This window comes from Phocoena phocoena, chromosome 5 (assembly GCF_963924675.1).
Source record: "Phocoena phocoena chromosome 5, mPhoPho1.1, whole genome shotgun sequence".
Classification (NCBI taxonomy): domain Eukaryota; kingdom Metazoa; phylum Chordata; class Mammalia; order Artiodactyla; family Phocoenidae; genus Phocoena; species Phocoena phocoena.
The window spans coordinates 90,986,663-91,007,380 of NC_089223.1; the positions used below are offsets into that span (position 1 = coordinate 90,986,663).

Sequence of the window (20,718 nt, forward strand, 5' to 3'; positions counted from 1 at the left end):
AACAGTGACAACTTTACTTCTTTTCCGATTTGGATTCCTTTTATTTCCTTTTCTTCTCTGATTGCTGTGGCTAAAACTTCCAAAACTATGTTGAATAAGAGTGGTGAGAGTGGGCAACCTTGTCTTGTTCCTGATCTTAGTGGAAATGTTTTCAGTTTTCCACCATTGAGGACGATGTTGGCTGTGGGTTTGTCATATATGGCCTTTATTATGTTGAGGAAAGTTCCCTCTATGCCTACTTTCTGCAGGGTTTTTATTATAAATGGGTGTTGAATTTTGTCGAAAGCTTTCTCTGTATCTATTGAGATGATCATATGATTTTTCTCCTTCAATTTGTTAATATGGTGTATCACGTTGATTTATTTGCATATATTGAAGAATCCTTGCATACCTGGAATAAACCCCACTTGATCATGGTGTATGATCCGTTTAATGTGCTGATGGATTCTGTTTGCTAGTATTTTGTTGAGGATTTTTGCATCTATGTTCATCAGTGATATTGGCCTGTAGTTTTCTTTCTTTGTGACATGTTTGTCTGGTTTTGGTATCAGAGTGATGGTGGCCTCGTAGAATGAGTTTGGGAGTGCTCCTCCCTTTAATATATTCTGGAAGAGTTTGAGAAGGATAGGTGTTAGCTCTTCTGTAAATGTTTGATAGAATTCACCTGTGAAGCCATCTGGTCCTGGACTTTTGTTTGTTGGAAGATTTTTAATCACAGTTTCAATTTCAGTGCTTGTGATTGGTCTGTTCATATTTTCTATTTCTTTCTGATTCAGTCTTGGCAGGTTGTACATTTCTAAGAATTTGTCCATTTCTTCCAGGTTGTCCATTTTATTGGCATAGAGTTGCTTGTAGTAATATCTCATGATCTTTTGTATTTCTGCAGTGTCAGTTGTTACTTCTCCTTTTTCATTTCTAATTCTATTGATTTGAGTCTTCTCCCTTTTTTTCTTGATGAGTCTGGCTAATGGTTTATCAATTTTGTTTATCTTCTCAAAGAACCAGCTTTTAGTTTTATTGATCTTTGCTATTGTTTCCTTCATTTATTTCTGATCTGATTTTTAAGATTTCTTTCCTTCTGCAAACTTTCGGGTTTTTTTGTTCTTCTTTCTCTAATTGCTTTAGGTGCAAGGTTAGGTTGTTTATTCGAGATGTTTCCTGTTTCTTAAGGTAGGATTGTATTGCTGTAACCTTCTGTCTTAGACCTGCTTTTGCTGCATCCCATAGATTTTGGGTCGTCGTGTCTCCATTTTCATTTGTTTCTAGGTATTTTTTTATTTCCTCTTTGATTTCTTCAGTGATCAGTTCGTTATTAAGTAGTGTATTGTTTAGCCTCCATGTGTTTGTATTTTTTACAGATCTTTTCCTGTAGTTGATATCTAGTCTCATAGCGTTGTGATCAGAAAAGATACTTGATACAATTTTCTTAAATTTACCAAGTCTTGATTTGTGACCCAAGATATGATCTATCCTGGAGAATGTTCCATGAGCACTTGAGAAAAATGTGTATTCTGTTGTTTTTGGATGGAATGTCCTATAAATATCAATTAAGTCCATCTTCTTTAATGTATCACTTAAAGCTTGTGTTTCCTTATTTATTTTCATTTTGGATTATCTGTCCATTGGTGAAAGTGGGGTGTTAAAGTCCCCTCCTATCAATGTGTTACTGTCGATTTCCCCTTTTATGGCTGTTAGTATTTGCCTTATGTATTGAGGTGCTCCTATGTTGGGTGCATAAATATTTACAATTGTTATATCTTCTTCTTGGATTGATCCCTTGATCATTATGTAGTGTCCTTCTTTGTCTCTTCTAATAGTCTTTATTTTAAAGTCTATTTTGTCTGATTTGAGAATTGCTACTCCAGCTTTCTTTTGGTTTCCATTTGCATGAAATATCTTTTTCCATCCCCTTACTTTCAGTCTGTATGTGTATCTAGGTCTGAAGTGGGTCTCTAATAGACAGCAGATATATGGGTCTTGTTTTTGTATCCATTCAGCCAATTTGTGTCTTTTGGTGGGAGCATTTAGTGCATTTACATTTAAGGTAATTATCGATATGTACGTTCGTATTCCCATTTTCTTAATTGTTTTGGGTTCGTTATTGTAGGTCTTTTCCTTCTCTTGTGTTTCTTGCCTAGAGAAGTTCCTTTAGCAGTTGTTGTAAAGCTGGTTTGGTGGTGCTGAACTCTCTCAGCTTTTGCTTGTCTGTAAAGGTTTTAATTTCTCCATCAATCTGAATGAGATCCTTGCTGGGTAGAGTAATCTTGGTTGCACGTTTTTCTCCTTCATCACTTTAAATATGTCCTGTCAGTCCCTTCTGGCTTGCAGCGTTTCTGCTGAAAGATCAGCTGTTAACCTTATGGGGATTCCCTTGTGTGTTATTTGTTGTTTTTCCCTTGCTGCTTTTAATATGTTTTCTTTGTATTTAATTTTTGACAGTTTGATTAATATGTGTCTTGGCATATTTCTCCTTGGATTTATCCTGTGTGGGACTCTCTGTGCTTCCTGGACTTGATTAACTATTTCCTTTCCCATATCAGGGAAGTTTTCAACTATAATCTCTTCAAATATATTGTCAGTCCCTTTCTTTTTCTCCTTCTGGAACCCCTATAATTCGAATGTTGGTGCATTTAATGTTGTCCCAGAGGTCTGTGAGACTGTCCTCAGTTCTTTTCATTCTTTTTTCTTTATTCTGCTCTGCAGTAGTTATTTCCACTATTTTATCTTCCAGGTCACTTATCCGTTCTTCTGCCTCAGTTATTCTGCCATTGATCCCAATTAGAGTATTTTTAATGTCATTTATTGCATTGTTCATCGTTGTTTGTTTCATCTTTAGTTCTTCTAGGTCCTTGTTAAATGTTTCTTGCATTTTGTCTATTCTATTTCCAAGATTTTGGATCATCTTTACTATCATTATTCTGAATTCTTTTTCAGGTAGACCGCCTATTTCCTCTTCATTTGTTAGGTCTGTTGGGTTTTTATCTTGCTCCTTCATCTGCTGTGTGTTTTTCTGTCTTCTCATTTTGCTTATCTTACTGTGTTTGGGGTCTCCTTTTTGCAGGCTGCAGGTTCATAGTTCCTGTTGCTTTTGGTGTCTGTCCCTAGTGGCTAAGGTTGGTTCAGTGGGTTGTGTAGGCTTCCTGGTGGAGGGGACTAGTGCCTGTTTTCTGGTGGATGAGGGTGGATCGTGTCTTTCTGCTGGGCAGGTCCATGTTTGGTGGTGTTTTTTGGGGTGTCTGTGGACTTATTATGATTTTAGGTAGCCTTTCTGCTAATGGGTGGGGTTGTGTTCCTGTCTTGCTAGTTGTTTGGCATAGGATGTTCAGCACTATAGCTTGCTGGTCGTTGAGTGAAGCTGGGTGCTGGTGTTGAGACGGAGATCTCTGGGAGATTTTTGCTGTTTGATATTATGTGGAGCTGGGAGGTCACTTGTGGACCAGTGTCCTGAAGTTGGCTCTCCCAGCTGAGAGGCACAGCACTGACTCCTGGCTGCAGCACCAAGAGCCTTTCATTCACACGGCTCAGAATAAAAGGGAGGTAAAGTGGAAAGAAAGAATTAGTAGAAGTAGAAACAAAGAAAGAAAGAAAGAAATGCGGGAGGGAGGGAGGAAGGAAGGAAGGAAGGACAGAAGGGAAAAAGAAAGAAAGAAGATAAAGTGAAATAAAATAAAGGTAAAATATAATAAAGTTATTAAAATAAAAAAATAATTTTTAAGAGAAAAGAATTTTTAAAAAACGGACGGACAAAACCCTCGGACAAATGGTGGAAGCAAAGCTATACAGACAAAATCTCATACAGAAGCATACACATGCACACTCACAAAAAGAGGAAATGGGGAAAAAATCATAAATCTTCCTCTCAGAGTCCATCTCCTTAATTTGGGATGATTCGTTGTCTATTCATGTATTCCACAGATGCAGGGAACATCAAGTTGATTTTGGAGCTTTAATCCGCTGCTTCTGAGGCTGCTGGGAGAGATTTCCCTTTCTCTTTGTTCTCATAGCTCCCAGGGGCTCAGCTTTGGATTTGGCCCCGCCTCTGCGTGCAAGTCGCCGGAGGGCGTCTGTTCTTCGCTCAGACAGGACAGGGTTAAATGAGCCGCTGATTCGGGGACTCTGGCTCACCCAGGCCGGGGGGGGGGGGGGGAGGGAGGGGCACGGAGTGCGGGCTGAGCCTGCAGCGGCAGAGCGGCGTGACATTGCAGCAGCCTGAGGCCCGCTGTGCGTTCTTCCGGGGGAGTTGTCCCTGGATCCCGGGACCCTGGCAGTGGTGGGCTGCACAGGCTCCCCGGGAGCGGGGTGTGGATAGTGACCTGTGCTCGCACACACGCTACCTGGTGGTGGCAGCAGCAGCCTTAGTGTACTATGCCCGTCTCTGGAGTCTGCACTTTTAGCTGCAGCTCGCGCCCGTCTCTGGAGCTCCTTTAAGCAGCGCTTTTAATCCCCTCTCCTCGCGCACCAGGAAACAAAGAGGGAAGAAAAAGTCTCTTGCCTCTTCGGCAGGTCCAGACTTTTCCCCGGACTCCCTCCTGGCTAGCCGCGGCGCACCAACCCCCTGCAGGCTGTGCTCACACCGCCAACTCCACTCCTCTCCCGGCGCTCCAACCGAGTCCCGAGCCTCAACTCCCAGCCCCGCCTGCCCCGGTGGGTGAGCAGACAAGCCTCTCGGGCTGGTGAGTGCCGGTCGGCACCGATCCTCTGTGCGGGAATCTCTCTGCTTTGCCCCCTGCATCCCTGTTGCTGTGCTCTCCACCGCGGCTCCAAAGCTTCCCCCTCTGCCACCCGCAGTCTCCGCCCACGAAGGGGCTTCCTAGTGTGTGGAAACCTTTCCTCCTTCACGGCTCCCTCCCACTGGTGCAGGTCCCGTCCCTATCCTTTTGTCTCTGTTTATTCTCTTTTCTTTTCCTCTACCCAGGTACGTGGGGGGTTTCTTGCCTTTTGCGAGGTCTGAGGACTTCTGCCAGCGGTCAGTAGGTGTTCTGTTAGGAGTTTTTCCACGTGTAGATGTATTTCTGGTGTATCTTTGGGGAGGAAGGTGATCTCCGCGTCTTACTCTTCCGCCATCTTCCCCAGCAATCTCCATATGTTTTTTTTCTCTACGTCTGTGTCTCTATTACCGTCATTTAAGGAACTTCAGGCTTTGTCGGTTTTCATGAAGCCTTCTACAGGAGTCATCTGTCTTACGTTCTATGTGTCTACATTGATGACTTTCCAAAGCTCAGTGGCTATCTAGAGCATTTGTTTTACTCTGAGTCTTTTTCTTGTTAACTTCCCAGTGCTTTGTGAAAATTGTTCCAGTTTTCATTTCTTTTACATCACTTTTGTCTGTCCAACCTCAATTTCTTAGTAAGTTGGTTTTATAGGATTCACTGAAAAGAAGTAAATGAAATACCTGGGTAACATAGTACCTGTAATAAGTGAGGCACTTATTAAAATGCTTCCTGCTTTCTCTTTATTATCCATCCCTACTAAATTCCAAATCAATTTCAGTAAATTTAAAATCAACATGGCTGCTCTCCAGAACGTCATCATTGATCAAGATATTTTCCCATTGGATATTAAATTTGTGCTTGAATATAACAGATGAAAATGGTCTAAAATGGGATTAGATTTAGCTAACTGGCTAAAGCCAGTTAGCAGACAAGACAAGCTATTGGTTCTGGTTCACATTTTGATGTCATCCTCCATTTGCTTCTTTGATTCTTTAAAAATCAGTTAATCCATCAAGCAAACATGCAATTAGCTTTTATAATACTTTAATAAAAGAAGAAGACTTTGGACAGCAAACAAGGCTGGAGTGAGTAGCACAGATATTAGGCAGCCACCTGGTATGTTGGGATAAACATAATCTTTGGAGTCAGGCATAATTGAGTTGGGGTCCTGGGTCTCACCTATGCTTCCTTGAGACTTTGCTTGTTATTCACCTTTGTTAGCTTCAGTGTATCAGAAAGGGTAAAAAGGAGGCTTGAGGACAGGATAGGGTGACCAGTATTTCCTGGTTTGCTTGGGTCTCTTCTGGTTTTGTCACCGAAAGTCCTACATCCCAGGAAACCCCTCAGTCCCAAGCAGTGGCAGTCGATCACCCTGCAAAACCATTGTGAGGATTTAGTGAAATGACAATGTGAAGTGCCCGTAAACTGGGCTTTGAAGGAATTGTATTATATTAATGATGTTGGTCTGTTTTAAGTGAGGTTCCACAGAGTCAGATTCACGTGCAGGTAGTTTATTGTGAGTGTGCTCAGGTGGACACATGAGGGAATGAGGGAGGCAGAGTAGGACAGCGCTTAACTATAGGACAGTGCTTAACTAAGGTCAGTCCAGCTGAAGTTTTGCCTCAACCTGATTCTCTGGAAGATTCTGGCTTGTACATGGCACCACAGAGTTGCCCCACTTTGGGATGAGGGGGTTGGCCATTTCTATGTTGCATCATTCAGCCACTGGCTGCAGGCCACTCCAGTTGAGCATTTCTAACCAAGGGCAATTCCTGGGAGAGGGGCACAGCTGTGCACTGCTACAAGCAACACTGTGCCCTAGAGAACTGGTGCACCAGCCTGTGAAGTGGGCCTGAGCACGTGCCACCAGCTCTGCTACAAATGCTCAGGAGTTTCCTTAAAGAACATTCTAGCAGTCAGTTTAAATGAAGGAGCCCACGTTCATAATATGCCACTACTTCATGGCTTCTGTTTTGATACTTCCATGTCTAGCTATTCCCCAGATTTTCAGAACTTTAAACATTAGTGATTAGTCATCCAAAGGGTATTTTAAACTCTTTTGGAAGAAGATACTATATAGTTACAAATATTATTGTTGGTTCTGGCTGGCAGGTGTAGAGGAGAATTCTTTTTTTTTCTTTAATTAATTAGCTTTCAATGAGCCATGTAACAATCTTAAGATACAAATTAGAAAAGAAATAAAAGCTGATTTTTAAAAAGCTTGGGTAATATAACCTGGTAGATTTCTGTAACTTAAAACAAATGCCAAGGTTAAGTAGAATGCATCTTCTCCAGAGATCCATATGATTTAGAAAATGTTTCAATTAGTAAGCAGGATTAACATTGCTGATTTCCCAGCAACTGGGAAAAAAAGAAGCAAAACCACTTGAAGACAAAGTGCTGAATTAACTCGTTAGCAAGTTGATACACAGGGATTGATTTTAACCTTCTTAGGTTTAGAGATTTTCTAAAAAGGAAGTTATATTAATTATTGAAATAATTTTTTAGTACAGAACGTATCTACTGACTTGTGAGAATAGAATGTTGCTGATGTATGTGATATCCAGTTTATATTTCTAATATTTTCCTCCTTCTTATGTGTTTCCCAATTTGATATTTGGCATGCATGAAAAAGGAGTGCATTCATTTTGAAATAACTTTGTGTTTTTATTAAAATCATATTTTATTGTAATAGAAATGTATGAACTTTAAATATGGGGAAAAAATAATATCACTATAAATGTTGTGAACCTCATCACAAAATGAGATGATTGCGTGCATGGATATGTTTTTAAAGTGCATTTGCAAAAAAACACCTAGTACTTTGGTACTCACAACAAAGAAATATTTTGTTATTGTTCTTATATAAAACTATTAGCCAAAAAAACCACCTTTTTGCAGTGGAGTATAATCTGATTTTTTCTTCCCTTAATAAATACCCATCTATTTCTTTGTATCTATATATTTACATAAACATATTCCTGTTTCAAAATCACAGTGATTTCATATTGCAGTTGAATGTTCAAAGAGTCAAAGTATATCAATATATTAGAAATACTCAGAAAATATTTATCACACACTAACCACCTTGAGGGTTGCTGAAAATAGCAGTACACTCTCAATTTCCTACCCGCATCATTTTTAACTTACTTCTTGTAATAATTTTCCATATCAAGGTTTATAATAAGAATTTCGTATACTATGACTTGTACACTATATTATTGCTGACCATTAAGTACTTTATGTATTTCCACCTAAAATAGAATTTAAAGTGTATTCAATAATGCATTTTAATACAACATTTAGAAAATAGACAAAAATTCCACCCCACACAATAACTGTCTTTTTATTTTTTAAACCCCTTGCCATCACTATTTTTTCAGATGCAAGATTCCTGCCCTCTTCTGACTTTACAGTAATAACAAGTTTAAAAACAAACTGCAGTTTTCAAAACCACTTTCCAATTTCCCTTCTCTTTATCTTCTAATTCTAGATAAGGCAAGGCAAGCAGGTTGGTATTCACTTGGAAGCCTAGGATAATGAGCTCAAAGAGCAGGTTACGTCTCCAGTCTCTGTCAAAATCATAGGACCAGCTTTTCTCTTCTGCCAGTGGTTTTGTAGCTCAGAATGATATGCTTTGACAAAAGCCCTCAAATCACATTTTTTAAGGATTTTTAACCCCAACCTTTAGACTTTAGACCTGAATGTACACCTACTTTGCAGCCTCTTGGAAACCGTCTCTGGGGTCTTTGCTTATACCCAGCCCACATAGCCCAGTTTCTTCCCTGTGGGTGCAACTCCTGCATTGGCTTACCTCTGGTGACCTGCACTGCTGTCTTCAATTTACTGAAGGTGGACACAATGTCTGCTGTTGTGTAAGTGCCAAGAAAGCAGAGACTTGGTTTCTGTCTTTTTTAGTAAGGTCCTTAAAAAGTTATCAATAAATATTTATGGAATGAAGAAAGAAATTGATGAATCTACTCATCTTATTGTGATATTTTAATTACCTTAGAAGCTTTTGATAACCCTTTTATTCAGTGATCTAGAAATAGCCTACACAATGAGTCATCTGTAGCATTTAAGACATTTATAAAGAGATGAGAGATCTCATGTTCCATGTACCTCTCCCCTATGTATTAATTCATTATAATATCAACAATCATTTTACCATATTGTCACCAAAATTTTTGCTAATATCTTAAAATATTATTGTGTTGTATACTGTATTCATTTAGACTGCAGTTACTTAATCCTAGACATTAATATATCACAATATGTAAAGAAAAGACAAATATTTACGGGATTAATACTAATATTAAAGTTAGTGACTTTAAAAATAGTTACTAACCAAAAATGAATTGTAAATAAAATATTTTAAAGAATAATGCATTTTTGTGACATTGTTTCCTCTCAATTTTAGTTTCTGTAGGACACAGACCTGCACATAGGATGTATGACCTCAGAGCCCAAGGTACATTATGTATTTGCCAACATATTTTTTTTTTTTTTGCCGTATGCGGGCCTCTGACTGTTGTGGCCTCTCCCGTTGCAGAGCACAGGCTCTGGACGCACAGGCTCAGCAGCCATGGCTCACGGGCCTAGCCGCTCCGTGGCATGTGGGATCTTCCCAGACCAGGGCACGAACCCGCGTCCCCTGCATCGGCAGGCAGACTCTCAACCACTGCGCCACCAGGGAAGCCCTGCCAACATATTTTTTTATACCAAAAATTACAGTGAGAAAAATGAATACTCTTTGAGATATCTCAATGCCTCTTCCAAACTGTGTCTTAGAGAGGTCAAGGAACTTAGCCTTTGCCACATATGATTCTATTTGTCTGAAAAACAAAGATGGTATTGACACCTCATACTGGAGTTGGGAGGATTAAATGAGCTCAGCTGTAGACATTTCATTACACAGCACCTGATACCTAGTAAGTGATCAATATGTACTAGTTATTAATTATTGAGTAGTGGAATGATGACTAAAAGAAAAGATTTTAGAGTTTCCCGACTGCTGTGATTTAAGCAAAAGCTCAATCGTCTCTTCTCACTCAGCATGATCAAAGTGTAAGTTTCCAAGACTTGCCATGATGCATTTAATGTCTAGAAAGACCAGACATCCTCAGATTCACAAAGCAATAACAGTCTTGTCTTTTATCTCATAACACCTGGGTTCATGCATCAGAGACTGTAATGTTGATTATAATGTCTCTCTTGACAGTTGTTCCCAACTCTTTCCACTTAGAACCCTGCCAAGGAATCTAAGGATTTACTACTTCCCAGGGTAACATTAAAAAGTGTAACAAGCCTGGAAAGAGAACTGAGAATATTACATTGTAATAAACCTTCTTCAAGAGAATGTAAAAAAATGAAAAGACCAGGAAAATTGATTCGTATAAAATTATATAGCTGATTCCATTAGTTTGGGCGTTCAGTCACCCCTCTCATCTCAAAACTGAACTCTCTTAGTTATGGTGTAGACTATTTTTAGTTCCTGAACTAATCTTAACTTGAAGAAGTGTACTTTAACCACTGTCTCGAACTTGTATATATTCCTGATGCTCTGTGTCCCATCTTTGGATGACCAGTGGATGCTGGAGTTCTAAGAAGCTTTAGTGTATTTTGTACCCTTTCCCCCTCCACTGTGTTCACATAGGTTTTATCACTTCTCTTCCCATTCCAAGACCGATTATGACCTAAACCCATTTATCTGGAATAAGGGTCAGCAATCAATAATTGTGGGCCTCTGATTCTTCATTCTGTCCCAACCTCTTTGGTTTTCATCCATCCAAGGTCCTAATAGTCACTGTGCTGTACCTTCCTTCCAATTCTAGGCAGGAGAGAAGAACAAAAGCCATATGGAGGAAGGAGCGAAACCTATGAAAATACAGCATAATTTTAGCAGAAATCCTAAGCAGGGTCTACTTCTCATTGGCCAGAGCAGTGTCACATGACCACTTGTGAAGACAGCTGGAATGAACATGCAGTGTAGCTGACATCTTTGCCATATTTCCAAAACTGAGCTTTAGTTTCTATGGAGGAGAGCAAAAATTAGATTCTGAATAGTCAACAAAGCCTGTATAATTATTCAAAAAATATTTTATTTGAGCCACAGATGAGTTTTAAATGAAGCCCTGGAGAAATGCAGAATTAATGGTTTAATCTAAAGGACCATTGATCTGGGATCAGTGAGAGCAAAATCCTTTAATAGCTGGAGATGTCAGAAAGTGCTATTCAATTAAGTACTTTCATTAATCATTATAAAATTAATCCTTAGTACTTGATGATAATGTATTAAAATTAAGTGCTGATTAGGGCTGACCCCATAACAGTTTCTTCAGGAAGTTTTCAAAAAGTTATTCTTTAGGCAAGGTTTTGGCCTCTATTGATGGGACTTGTACCTAGGAAGATACCTTCATGGAACAGCAAACATAAATACAAGCAGGAAATGGCTGGACCCTGTGGTACAGGGGTTAAATGCAATGTATCCTCACTAATTTTGACTAATTAAAGACAAATGCAGATTGATTTTGAGAAGTCTAGTTGTACAATATTGAATGCGATTGTCCTGCTTTCACGTTTTATGACTATGCAAATTTGGTTTTAAAATCTGACATGGTAGAAAATTTTCAAAGCATGATAAATTATTTCTATTTTATCCATGACAGATTTCCTCTAAAACTGTTATGATGTAAAAGTTATTTAACATTTTTGATCACCTACTATATGTCAACTGCGGTGGTAGTTTCTTTATATCCATCACCCATTTCACACTCCTAATAATCCTTTGAGTTAGGTTTTATCTCAGTTTCACCAGTCGAAAAACTGAACATTGCAGGGTCACCCTACTAGAACTATCGGGGCTGGGATTTGAACCAATTCTCTGCTGTCCAAGTCCACACCTTCTCCATTGTGCTGCATCACCTTCTATGAGCTGAAGTGTAAGGTATGTCAAGGAGTCCATGACTTCATATGTTAGGTAGCGTTGATTCTTTTGTCTTTCTCTTATTTCTTGTGTGTGTGTGTGTGTGTGTGTGTGTGTGTGTGTGTGTGTGTTTTAATATTAGACCTGGTGAGGAGATGAGGATAGAGGAATATCAGAATAAGTGAGGGACTATCTTAGAAAATTCTTTTCAGTTTTGTATTTATTTTTAGTACGCTCAGCATGTCACCTTACACATGTTTATCATTACCTTGGGAAATATATATTCATTTACTACCATTGATGGAAACTTTACTTGGGAGGAAACTGCAGCCTAAGCATTTTCTGAATATCACAGTCTTCTAATGGGTGGCATCCTAATTAATGAGGTTCAGAATGCTGTAGACCAAATTCTGTTCTCTAAGATACATAAATGCATGTAGGAGAAGCATAAAGCAGTATCATTCTGTCCCCTGAAAGCACGTTAAAAAGAACCCCTTTGTGATTTGTTGTGGGGTATATCCAATACAAAAGCATCTCCCCAAGTTGCTCAATTATTTTATTAAAAGACATCTGATAGTAAAAGAGTGAGTTGCTAACATTTTGTAGGCAGCTTGGAGTCCTCTGTGTGTATCCTTTAGTAACATTTCTTTGAAAAATTTTATGTTGGTTGGTTTGTTCGCTTGTAGAAACTCCATAGAGTTGAAAATCAGGCTGTAAATTTAGTCTTTGTAAATATGACCTCCACTACACTAGAATATGAGCCCTAGATCTCATAGAGATCTTATTTATACTTGTGTCCCATGTAGCATGATGCTTGGGATAATAGGCGATTCATAACTGTTAAAATGAACTGAAATTATATGTTCAAATCAAGGAGAGGCACATGGTTTCAATTTTCTTACATACAGATGCTTATTTATCTACTTTTCTGTGTATCCATCCTTCTATACACTCAACGTCCATCCATATACCCATCCATCCAAGAAATATGGCAGTAAAAAAAAAATTCTGGTTAATTTCTTGATGCAGTGATATGATAATGGCTTTATTTTTCTTTGTAGCAATATCATTTATAAGCTTAATATAACTTAATTTTCAAATCAAGAATAGCCCTTTCCTGATTATTAATGATTGTAAAGATTAGACAGGAAATAATTACTGTTGATTTACTAAAATGTGTCACAATAACTTGAGGATTGAATTGGTATTAATTAATTCAATTGTATATAGTTTCCCTCACTTAAGGAGCACAGTATCATGTTCACTGCTTCCTTGCTACACCTCTAAATCCCTGATTTAGGGCAACCACAAGCATAGGAGCATGCTTTTCACAATAATCATTATTCCAGTGATAATATGAACACTTGTATCCTTATTGTTTAAATGAAAAAAGAATGACCTTCTGGGTCCTGGGAAATGAGGCACTTCTATAACAGTGAGTAACTCTCTATGATACTAGTTATTTTGTGAAGCATCTTTCATTTTTAAAAAATTTTATAGGGATTTGGTTGGATATTTTCCCTGAAGTTAAAAATGTAAGCCTCTCTACTCTTCCTTCACATTTGAGTTCATAAGTAGTAGAACATACATACTTTACTTCGTCAGTATCTAACATAATATTATACATAATGTGAGAACTCAAAAAGTTAATTCAGCATGTATTTATGGAATACCTACAAAGTATCCAGTTATTGCTAGGCATTTTAAAGATTACAGAGCTAAAGTTAGGACTTTTGACTTCCATAATCTTTCTGTATCATTGGAAAGACAAGATACACAAAACAAATTTATATAATGGCATAAGTGTTTTTCCATATACTTGGTAAGATTTACATGTGGTTAGAAAACTAGACAGAGAGAGAAGTCTCCTTTGAGATACTTTTTTGGAGTTAAATTGCTCCTTCTTGTAATAAGTAGTTCTTTGTTGATGTTCTCTTTGTTAGTTGTTATTTGTCAAATGGAGCATGGAAATCCACAAAGCTAGCGGAAGGAAACGATGGGTGTTTGATGGTTTCAAGTGGATTGCTACTGACTATATTGGAAAACAGTCTTCCAGAGGGCAAGGGTGCATGACTAACTTAGCAAAGTGCCTTTTTTTCACATGGTATGTGATGAATTCATGGTTTGTTTAATGAAGACAGAAGTCATTTATGGATTCAACAAGTATGCATTGACTATGTATTATTATAAGTATGTATTGTTATGTGTTAGGCACTGTGCATGGTGCCAAAGAATTTACTGACAGGCAAACTGACAATATCTTTGTTTTCATGGAGCTTACAATCTGGTGAGGGAGACAGGGAGCAAATAGTTCAAAAAATAAGTTACAGAAAACTATGAGATGCTATAAGAGAGAATAACAGGGGCCTTACTTAAAGGATTTCTCTGAAAAGGTGATATTTAAAATAAAACCCAAGGAATGAAAAAGTGTTAAGTATTTGAAGAATGGGAAGACAGAGGAAAAATGTTGGAAAAGGCAAAAATGAAAAAGAACTTGATGTGTTCGCAAGATTGAAAGAAGAAGAAAAGTCATAGTGACTGTAGCATAAGTCAGAAAGGAGCATCAGACAAAATATGAAGAAAAGTCAGGTGCAAGGTATATTTTACAGTTGTATGAACATGGGGGGGGTTCTCAGAAGGCTTATCAATAAATAGAATCTTATCCCTATCTGAATGTGGACAAAGTGATAAAATGCTAGGGTAAGCATGGAAGCCAAACCCTCCGTGGGCCCATGTCTGGAACACAGAAAGATGGACACCTCCAACCCGTTCATAAGAAGGACTGCACCAAGGCAGGCCTACCTGAAGGCAGATGAGTAGAGGACCAAGCAAGGCAGAGTATGCCAACTAGTTCTTCCCACGTTCACTGTCAGGTATGTCTCACACCTTCTCAAGGGTGGAGCAAATGAAGGAGCAGGGAAGGGTCAGACTCACACCAAACCTGAGTCCTTCACAGAAAGGAAATGTCATACTGACAAAGAAACAGGGCAGGAATATTATACAATGTGAATGTTGTCTAAATCACCTTAAGGTTTTAGGATGATGTACCTGATCCAATCAATACATGTTGTTAAAAGAGTAAATTTGACCCTTGAGCAATGTAGGGGTTAGGGGTTCCAACACTCCCACAGTTGAAAATTTGAGTATAACTTACAGTTGGCCCTTCATATCCGTTGTTCCTGCATATCATGACAGATTGTGTAATATTGTATTATTTACTATTGAAAAAACTCTGCGTATATGTGGGCCCACTCAGTTCAAGCTAGTGTTGTTCAAGGGTCAGCTGCACTTCAGCGGCTTGATGTAATTGTGTTGAAAAAGAGAAATATCATAAATATTATTTAGAACTGAATCATATCAAATCACTCTCATCCATGTAATTTCATATTTAATATAGCATTTGACAGTGGCAGGAGTAAAAGAGAAAGTTGTATAGAATTATAGAATTTATCTTTAGCATCAGATGCACTGACACATTACAAAAATATCACAGAAGTAAAAGTAAAAGGCAAAATATCTTTTACTATGTGCTAGGCAATGTTCCAGGTGCTTTACAAATATTAACTCAATGCACTTAATAACCTAATGAAGTAAGAGTTACGATATTTCATCCTCACTTTAGAGGTAAAGATCTCAAACATTAGAAGATTTGAAAGTTTAGTCTAAGGTCAAACTGAGAGGGGTAGTATTTGATTTTAACCACTCTGCTATAGATGAATAGGGTAGGGGTGGGAGAATTTAAGGACTGGTTTGCATTTTCTTTGTCTTATTTTTCATTTCACTGCTTTGGGTAGAAAGAACTGGTCATAACAAGAATATACTGTGACAAGTGAAAATGTATTTTGCTTTATTCATAATTACTTAAAAATATTGTATCACAGTATTATTCATTGAGAAAACATTTATAAAAAGGTTTAAAAATTCAATGCCTACTGTTATTTCTTTCCTGGAATTTCTGAAGGGTTAAACGCAACTCCTTAGTCAATTGGCTTGGGGTATGATAATGTGTAGACTGGAGTAAAATATCCTAATGCATATTACATTAAAATAGTCTTTTATTTTGCAATCACCTGTCAACTCATTTGCCTCTATTAATGCTACTTTAACTATGACAGACACGGGTTGAAGTAATTAGTGTTTAAAATGTCTCTGGAAATTGTACTACATTTCCCCATCATACCCCAGAGGAGGTAGATGTGTTGATACGTTGTCCTGAAAGACAGCAGGCTTCTAAGAGCTATATAATGGCCCACGGTTTTTTATTGTAATGTTCATTTACAGGTGTGTCTTTTTTTTTTTTTTTTTTTTGCGATTCACATATGCTTTCCAGATTGTCTGGAACCTCTAAAGAAGACACATCATTGAAACAACTTCCATCCACTTCATGAGTAGAAATTACTCTGGCTGCTATGAAGAAAAGGGTGGAAGGTGATTAAGAATGAAAGTTGAGGGAGCATTTTGTAGACCATGTCAGTGGTCCAGACAAGAGATGATGGTGCCTAAGAGAGTAAAGATATATTTTTGATAGGCACCCTGAGACTTGTTGATAGATTAGGCAATGCAAGAAAGGAAGAATTAGAAGACATCCGTACACTCAGGTTTTTTTCTTTTTAATTGAAGTGTAGTTGATTTACAATGTTGTGTTAATTACTGCTGTACAGCAAGGTGATTCAGTTTTACATATGTATACATTCTTTTTTAATATTCTTTTCCATTATGGTTTATCATAGGATATTGAATATAGGTCTCTGTGCTGTACAGTGGGACCTTATTGTTTATCCATTCTGTATATAAAAGCTCACATCTGCTAACCCCAATCTCCCACTACATCCCTCCCCCAACCCCCTCCCCCTTGGCAACCACCAGTCTGTTCTCTATGTCAGGGAGTCTGTTTCTGTTTCATTTGTGATAGGTTCACTTGTTTCATATTTTAGATTCCACATATAAGTGATATCATATGGTATTTGTCTTTCTCTTTCTGACTTAGTTCACTTAGTATGATAATCTCTAATTACATCCATTTTGCTGCAAATGGCATTATTTCGTTCTTTTTTATGGCTGAGTAATATTCCATTGTACATATGTACCACATCTGTATCCATTCATCTGTTGATGGACATTTAGGTTGCTTCCACGTCTTGACTATTGTGATAGTGCTGCTATGAACATAGGGGTGCATGTATCTTTTTGAATTATAGTTTCGTCTGGATATATGCCCAGGCGTGGGAATGCTGGGTCATATGGTAGTTCTCTTTTTAGTTTTCTGAGGAACTCCACATTGTTTTTCACAGTGGCTGACCGACTGACATTCCCACCAACAGCCTACATTTAGGTTTTTGATGTGAGGTAGACGATGATGATAATGCCATTCTTGAGTTAGGGAAGACAGGAGTGGGGGTATGGCAAATAGTCTTGGAGAATGGGATGATTCCAGTTTCAAATCTGTTAATTCTGAGATCCTTTTGAGACTTCCAAGCAAGGAACTCAAAGAAAAAGAATAATAACAGCTGACACTGCATAGAATACATTGTGTTCTAAGTCTATTCACAAAATTTATATCATGAATTCATTGAATCCTTACAAGGACCGTACGTGGCTTTAGAGGGACTGTTATTACCATTTTACATGTGAAGGCAGTTGCTTATACAATGAAATGAATAATCTAAGTTAAAGTGCATAGATCAGTGATAAGCCCTAAGAAAATACTCAAAAAAATACATGCATTAAGTTTCTTACTTAGAACATTCACTGATAATATTTTGGAAGCTGCTGGATGCCCAATTGTTGAAAAAGTGTGTTTCAAAAAGTGTGCTTCAAACCCAGGTACAGCTGTAGATGGTAATTAGAGGTGCAACATAGATAAAGCTCTGAAGGACAAATGAAGAAGATGCAGTGATTGTGACAAAAGTACTGGATGCCAAATTCTATGGTCCAACAAGTTCACCATTCTACTTCACAGAATGATAGTAGAGGACAATTTAATTAAAAGATAATGGAATAAATTAAGAATGCTCCGGTATCTTTGTATGCCTCAAAAGCATACATTTTCACCTCGTAGAAGTCAACCCAGGAATCTTTCTTACCCAAATTGAAGTAGTCTATAAATATCACACATTTGGGATAAAGTATATTGAAACAAATCTGGTGGAAATATTTTTCTAAGGTATTTTCTCAGATAGGGATGCAGTATTTTCTCATTTAAAAATGAACTGAGTTAAAAGTAAACGCATGAACGCATTGCCTTGTAAAATTTCCTCTTTTGACTTCTTCGTTAAAATATTATTTACTGAGTGCCAAGCACTGTGCTCAGACATCAAGCCAAGGGCTGAGTTCACGTCCTAATAGATACCCCCACAGAAGAAAAAGAGTCTGCGAATTTTAAATAGCATCTGAAAAAGAAGAGACACTATTCTCTTTAGTGAAATGTAATGGTTAGGAGTGAGAGCTTGAGGTGCCTTGGGTTCAAGTTCCAGCCCTACTAATTTGTATCTCTGTGACCTTGAGCAAGTTATGCAGGCTCTTTGTCTTCTATGGGTTAAATGGATAAAATAATGGTATTTCCTTATAGGCTTGGGAGTTAAGTGTATTAATAGGTATGTAAAGTGCTCAGAATAGGGCCTGGTCCATAAGAGGCACTCAATAATTATTAGCTGCTATTAAACCTAAATCTGATTTTGGCCAGGGTTCGTATTCTCTCTTCTTGGACTCCAGGCAAGTTAGGAGGTTATTAGGTATCTGTTTTAGTGTCTCCAAATATACCCTGGCAGTTAGGCCACTTGGAATTTGCTCGTCTGCTCTGGCCACTTAGACAACTCACAGGGGATTCTATTGTATCATTTCCGATACAAGCCTCTTAGAACCTCCTTTCTGATCTAGACAAAAGACCACTACACTCTTCTAAAAATCTCTTTTTGTATGTAAAGAAATGCTGTTTTTAGCTGGCATGTTCTAGTATTTTTCCAGGCTTAGCTCTTAAGGACTTATGCTTTAGCAAAGAAAATTGTGTCTGTCTCATAAGAAATAGGACCACTCCCACGCATTATAGAATTTGGTCAAACACACTACTGATGGGCCCATGGGAAATACTGTCTACTGACAGGTTCCTCTCAGGGCCTGACTTCCCACCCTCTATAGTGAGGGTACATCTTTTCAGGTCCTTTCTACATCCTGAGGCCTCACTGAGTAGAAAGATTAGAGCTGAACGTGAACTGAGAGCTGTGGGGTTCAATCTACTGATTCTTTTGCTCTCTCTTCTTCTGCTCACTCTTACCTGCTCCACCTCCCCTGCTGTGTCTCATGAGAGAGTTGCTGTTCAGCCTATTTGTGTTTTCTTGATGGTTAGGGAAGATTGTCTCCTCCCATTCTAAAGAAAATTCAATGGTTTATCTTAGTGTGTTAGAACGGATTGCTGAGAAGAAGGAAGAATAAATGGGGGATAGCATCTTCCTTTAACTTATTCTTTGGAGAGATGTTGGACTTGAGTCGTAAGTGCTCACACTTGTTTATGTATTTGCCCAGGCCACTTAATTGGTTCCATGGAAAGTCAATGAATATTTGGTGGAGTGAGTTGGTGTGCTATAATTGATCGTAATAAAAATTCAGAGAAGAGGCACTGTGGAAATGTGGGAGAGTGGAATAGGTACAGGATTTGGAATAAAAAAGACCTGAGTTGGGAAATCCGATTTTCATGTCTTATTAGCTATATGACCTTGGGCCAGACTTCTGATTTCTCAAAGCTTTAGTTCTCTGTGTGAGATGGGAGTAGTAATGCCTAGTCATGGAATCTTGTGTAGAATAAATGGGATAATGTGCTATGTTGAGCATATAGCAGACCCCACAATAAATGGTAGTAGTCGTTACAGAAGTCTCATAGCTTGAGTCTTCTATGATGGGTCACAGATGTCTGTGGATACAGAGAGTGTAACTGTAAAGTGAAGTATACTAGTGATGGCATTGTGTTCACATCACTGGTTGTTTCCTCAACCTTCTGCTAAGAGAAATTTGAATTTGTGTGCACAACGTTCTTCATTTCAACAAATACTCTTGAGTGTTAATCAGTGTCAGCAACAGGGTTAAGCACTATAGGTAAAGAAATTAGTAAGACAAAATCCTTGACCCTGAAGGAGGGTAAGAACACAATAACTCATACTGGGTAAGAAAAATCAGTGATAAATAGAAGCATAACCAGTTTATTGAAGAATCTCAATTCTTTGGAGCAAAAATGTGAAATGATTTTGTTTCTTTCAATAACTGCTTCATTTGAATATGCCTCCCCCTCCTTCCTGCCCCTTAATGACATCTTGGGAATCTTCTAGAACTTTTTACTTAATTTCAGATATTAAAGTTTAGTATTTTGAAGTTCTTTATCACATGTTTGGTACAAAACTCTCTACCTTCCCTCCCCTTTCGTTTATGACCTAGCTCCTCTAGTATGTGAGGCAGAATGGGGGAAAGAAAAATACTTAAGTCCTGTGTGCGTGATTGTTTATGGGGAAAAAGTCCTTGATTCCAGTGTGATGTAGCTGTTGCTGAGTGTGTGGTACTCATGGTTTTTCTGGGTGTTGCTATTCAACTCCTGCCTCCACTGGGAACTCTTTATCTGTATCAGACTTGTCCACTGTTCAGGCAGCCCCAGAACCATCATTACCCTTCACATGGAGGCATGGACATCATTGGGATCTTCTCTGACATCCTTTTAGTGTCCCATGGACTTAGGATAAGTTGTACGCATTTTGCCTAGGCACACTACACCACATTTCTTGCACACCTGGGCTGCTCTACCAATTTTTCAATTTCCTTTATTCTTCAGACCAGACTACAACCAGGCATCAGTCTCTATTATCACGTATGTTCCTAAACTCCGGATCTTCCCAGGCACAAATCACCAGGCCTGTCTCTGATTTGCTGGCTATACTAAGGTGGACCTGAGTGTTCTGCACCTAAGCAGCCTACAGCTAAAGAAATAGATGCAAGTCTTTCCTTCTTCCAGGCACCCCAGATGTTAACTAGAGACTCATGGGTGTCTGCAACCAATTTAGTTTGGAGGGTTGTGAGAGAAAAGAGGAAAGAAATTCTACCAAT

General features: G+C 38.4%; 1 protein-coding gene across 1 annotated transcript in view; it reads left to right on the plus strand.

Annotated features, from left to right (window-relative positions):
- KCNIP4 (potassium voltage-gated channel interacting protein 4) overlaps positions 1-20,718 on the plus strand; it is a 1,210,338-nt gene that overhangs the window by 430,968 nt on the left and 758,652 nt on the right. The gene's annotated exons all lie outside the window — the stretch shown is intronic.